Raw genomic sequence first — 5,330 nt, forward strand, 5'->3', positions numbered from 1 at the left:
AAGCAATTGTTTCATACTCTAACTTTTTCAAAACTTTTTCAATCTTCACGCAATACATGAGCGTGAGCCATGGATATAGCACTATAGGTGGAATAGAATGGTGGTTGTGGAGAAGACAAAAAGGAGAAGATGGTCTCACATCAACTAGGCGTATCAACAGGCTATGGAGATGCCCATCAATAGATATCAATGTGAGTGAGTAGGGATTGCCATCCAACGGATGCACTAGAGCTATAAGTATATGAAAGCTCAAAAAGAAACTAAGTGGGTGTGCATCCAACTTGCTTGCTCACGAAGACCTAGGGCAATTTTTTAGGAAGCCCATCATTGGAATATAGAAGCCAAGTTCTATAATGTAAAATTCCGACTAGTATATGAAAGTGATAACATGAGAGACTCTCTACTATGAAGATCATGGTGCTACTTTGAAGCACAAGTGTGGTAAAAGGATAGTAACATTGTCCCTTCTCTCTTTTTCTCTCATTTTTTATTTGGGCATTTTCTCTTTTTTATGGCCTCCTTTTTTTATTTGGGCTTCTTTGGCCTCTTTTTATTTTATTTTATTTTTCATCCGGAGTCTCATCCCGACTTATGGGGGAATCATAGTCTCCATCATTCTTTCCTCACTGGGACAATGCTCTAATAATGATGATCATCACACTTTTATTTTTCTTATAACTCAACAATTACAACTCGATACTTAGAACAAAATATGACTCTATGTGAATGCATCCGGCGGTGTACTGGGATATGCAATATGACAATGATGAATGTGTCATGAACGGAACGGTGGAAAGTTGCATGGCAATATATCTCGGAATGGCTATGGAAATGCCATAATAGGTAGGTATGGTGGCTGTTTTGAGGAAGGTATATGGTAGGTGTATGATACCGGCGAAAGGTGCATGGTATTAGAGAGGCTAGCAAAGGTGGAAGGGTGAGAGTGCGTATAATCCATGGACTCAACATTAGTCATAAAGAACTCATATACTTATTGCAAAAATCTAGAATTTATCAAAGCAAAGTATTACGGCATGCTCCTAGGGGGATAGATTGGTAGGAAAAGACCATCGCTCGTCCCCGACCGCCACTCATAAGGAAGACAATCAATAAATAAATCATGCTCCGACTTCATCACATAACGGTTCACCATACGTGCATGCTACGGGAATCACAAACTTTAACACAAGTATTCTTTAAATTCACAACTACTCAACTAGCATGAATTTAATATTATCACCTCCATATCTCAAAACAATTATCATGCTTCAATCTTTTCTTAGTATTCAACCCACTCAAAAGAAAATTTCACAAATCTTGAATACCAAGCATATTATTATTAAGCAAATTACCATGCTATTAAGAGACTCCCAAAATAATTTAAGTGAAGCATGAGAGATCAATAGTTTCTTTAAAACGAATCCACCACCGTGCTCTAAAAGATCTAAGTGAAGCACATAGAGCAAAATTATAACGCTCAAAAGATATAAGTGAAGCACATAGAGCAAAATTATATTAGCTCAAAAGATATAAGTGAAGCACATAGAGTATTTTATCAAATTTTAATTCATGTATGGCTCTCTCAAAAGGTGTGTATAGATAGGATGATTGTGGCATACTAAGGCACAAATACATAAATAATACAAGACGCTCCAAGCAAAACACATATCATGTTGGTGAATAAAAATATAGCTCCAAGTAAATTACCGATGGAAGTAGACGAAAGAGGGGATGCCTCCACTAGTAGAAAACAGGGCTTTGGTCCAGGCCGGGTCAGCCCATTAGTCCTGGTTCAGTCCAGAACCGGGACCAATGTGGGCATTGGTCCCGGTTCGTGAGCCCAGGGGGCCGGCCGGGCCACGTGGGCCATTGGTCCCGGTTCATCTGGACCTTTTGGTCCCGGTTGGTGGGATGAACCGGGACCAATGGGCCTCGCTCCTGGCCCACCACCATTGGTCCTGGTTGGTGGCTTGAACCGGGACCAAAGGCTCCCCTTTAGTCCCGGTTCATGTCACCAACCGGGACCAATGAGGTGCCTATATATACCCCTCGCTCGCGAGTAGAGCACCCCAATGCTCTGTTTTTCTCTGGCCAAGGGGGAGAGGGCTTGGTGGTGCTCTAGCTCACCTCCTATGCACACAAGGTGTTCGATGGAATGCCCGAGACACACTACTTAAGCTTTCTCCTCTCCAAGCTCGACCTCCAAACTCCATTTTCCATAATATTTGTCTAGGTTTAGTGGTCCGTCACGCCCCGTCCCCGTCTTCACCGCCGTCGATCACCCGCGCCGAGCTCATCGCCGGCACCACCGTGGTGAGCCTCTTGTTCTTATCTTCTTTCTGAAAGGAAAAATATTCTTACTTGTATATTTACATAGATACTTGTATTATTTTCTTACTTTTATTATTGCATCTTATATAGTGCGATGGTTTTGGTATCCGCCCCCGTCGGCCCTCGTCCTGTCTATGATTCGGATGTGGTATATATATTATCTTTATAACTATTGGTTCATATACTGTTTATGAAAATTATGCCGACCAACGTGACATAGATTTTATTTATGTAGGATGTATGTGAATCGGAAATGCCAACCGACCCTATTGTTGAGAGGATAAATTTAGTTGAAGAAGAAAACAATTTGTTGAAGGAAAAAATAAAAAAAATTGAGGAGGAGAAGATGATATTGGAGTTGCATGTTGCGGATGTCGTCGTTGATCACAAGATCGAGATGGATGCAATGCGCTTGAAGATTAGAAAGATTAGAAAATATGCCATTCATACCGAGGCTTGGTATCATTATGCCGTTGGATCAATTGTTACCTTGGTTGCGATTATGATCGCATTTGTTTTCGCATTGAAATGTTTTACATAGTTTCAACGTATGGTTTAATTAATTAGATGCTCTGGAGAGCTATATGTTGTTAGATGAGAACTATGTATGCACTTTGGTTTTAATGTGATGATGAACTTCTATTAATTTGGACACTTAATTATATATAATGCACGCAGATGAACCGATAATGGATGTATGGTGACAGACACACCTGCGAGTACATTAAGGGCGTGCATGAGTTTCTTGATGCGGCTGAGGAAAACAAGCAAAATGGTTTTATGTGTTGTCCATGCACTGAATGTGGGAATACGAGGTCTTACTCTAACCGGAAAATCCTTCACTCCCACCTGCTTTACAAGGATTTCATGCCACACTATAATGTTTGGACGAGGCATGGAGAAATAGGGGTTATGATGGAAGACGGCGAAGAAGAAGAGTACGATGACAACTATGTGCCCCCTGAATACGGTGATGCTGCAACGGGGGGAGCTGGTGAAGATCAAGAGGAACCAGATGATGTGCCCAACGATGCTGCAACGGGTGAAGCTGCTGAAGATCAAGAGGAACCAGACGATGTGCATGATGATGATGATCTCCGCCGGGTCATTGTCGATCCAAGGACGCAATGCGAAAGTCAAAAGGAGAAGCTGAAGTTCGATCGCATGTTAGAGGATCACAAAAAAGGGTTATACCCCAATTGCGAAGATGGCAACACAAAGCTCGGTACCGTACTGGAATTGCTGCAGTGGAAGGCAGAGAATGCTGTGGCTGACAAAGGATTTGAGAAGCTACTGAAAATATTGAAGAAGAAGCTTCCGAAGGATAATGAATTGCCCGACAGTACATACGCATCAAAGAAGGTCGTATGCCCTCTAGGATTGGAGGTGGAGAAGATACATGCATGCCCTAATGACTGCATTCTCTACCGCGGTGCATACAAGGATCTGAACGCATGCCCGGTATGCGGTGCATTGCGGCATAAGATCAGACAAGATGACCCTGATGATGTTGATGGAGAGCCCCCCAGGAAGAGGGTTCCTGCAAAGGTGATGTGGTATGCTCCTATAATACCACGGTTGAAACGTCTATTCAAAAATGAAGAGCATGCCAAGTTGATGCGATGACACAGTGAGAACCGAAAGAAAGATGGGAAGTTGAGAGCACCCGCTGATGGGTCGCAGTGGAGAAAAATCGAGAGAAAGTACTGGGATGAGTTTGCAAAGGACCCAAGGAATGTATGGTTTGCTTTAAGCGCAGATGGCATTAATCCTTTCGGGGAGCAGAGCAGCAATCACAGCACCTGGCCCATGACTCTATGTATGTATAACCTTCCTCCTTGGATGTGCATGAAGCGGAAGTTCATTATGATGCCAGTTCTCATCCAAGGCCCTAAGCAACCCGACAACGACATTGATGTGTACCTAAGGCCATTAGTTGAAGAACTTTTACAGGTGTGGAATGGAAATGGTGTACGTACGTGGGATGAGCACAGACAGGAGGAATTTAACCTTAAGGCGTTACTGTTCGTGACCATCAACGATTGGCCCGCTCTCAATAACCTTTCAGGACAGACAAACAAAGGATACCACACATGCACGCACTGTTTAGATGACACTGAAAGTATATACCTGGACAAATGCAGGAAGAATGTGTACCTGGGCCATCGTCGATTTCTTCCGACCAACCATCAATGTCGAAAGAAAGGCAAGCATTTCAAAGGCGAGGTAGATCACCGGAAGAAGCCCGCCATGCGTACCGGTGATCACTTACTTGCTATGGTCAATGATTTACACTACGTAATCTTTGGAAAGGGTCCCGGTGGACTAGCTGTTACGAATGACGCTGAGGGACACGCACCCATGTGGAAGAAGAAATCTATATTTTGGGACCTACCCTACTGGAAAGACCTAGAGGTCCGATCTTCAGTCGACGTGATGCACGTGACGAAGAACCTTTGCGTGAACCTGCTAGGCTTCTTGGGCGTGTATGGGAAGACAAAAGATACATCTGAGGCACGGGAGGACCTGCAACGTTTGCACGAAAAAGACGACATGCCTCCGAAGCAATATAAAGGTCCTGCCAGCTACGCTCTTACGAAAGAAGAGAAATAAATCTTCTTTGAATGCCTACTCAGTATGAAGGTCACGATTGGCTTCTCGTCGAATATAAAGGGAATAATAAATATGCCAAATAAAAAGTTTCAGAACCTAAAGTCTCATGACTGCCACGTGATAATGACGCAACTGCTTCCGGTTGCATTGAGGGGGCTTCTACCGGAAAACGTCCGATTAGCCATTGTGAAGCTATGTGCACTCCTCAATGCAATCTCTCAGAAGGTGATCAATCCAGAAATCGTACCAAGGCTAAGGAGTGATGTGGCGCAATGTCTTTTCAGTTTTGAGCTGGTGTTCCCACCATCCTTCTTCAATATCATTACGCGCGTCCTAGTTCATCTAGTCGACGAGATTGTCATCCTGCAGGGGCCTGTATTTCTACA

The 5,330-nt window shown here is 43.4% G+C and overlaps 1 pseudogene; it reads left to right on the forward strand.

Moving 5' to 3' along the window:
* Window positions 1-3,009: 3,009 nt before the first annotated feature.
* LOC147992591 (uncharacterized) lies at window positions 3,010-4,944 on the forward strand (annotated as a pseudogene).
* Window positions 4,945-5,330: the final 386 nt, after the last annotated feature.

This window comes from Triticum urartu, chromosome 1A, assembly GCF_056163025.1.
Source record: "Triticum urartu cultivar PI428250 chromosome 1A, HENAU_Tu73, whole genome shotgun sequence".
NCBI classification, from domain to species: domain Eukaryota; kingdom Viridiplantae; phylum Streptophyta; class Magnoliopsida; order Poales; family Poaceae; genus Triticum; species Triticum urartu.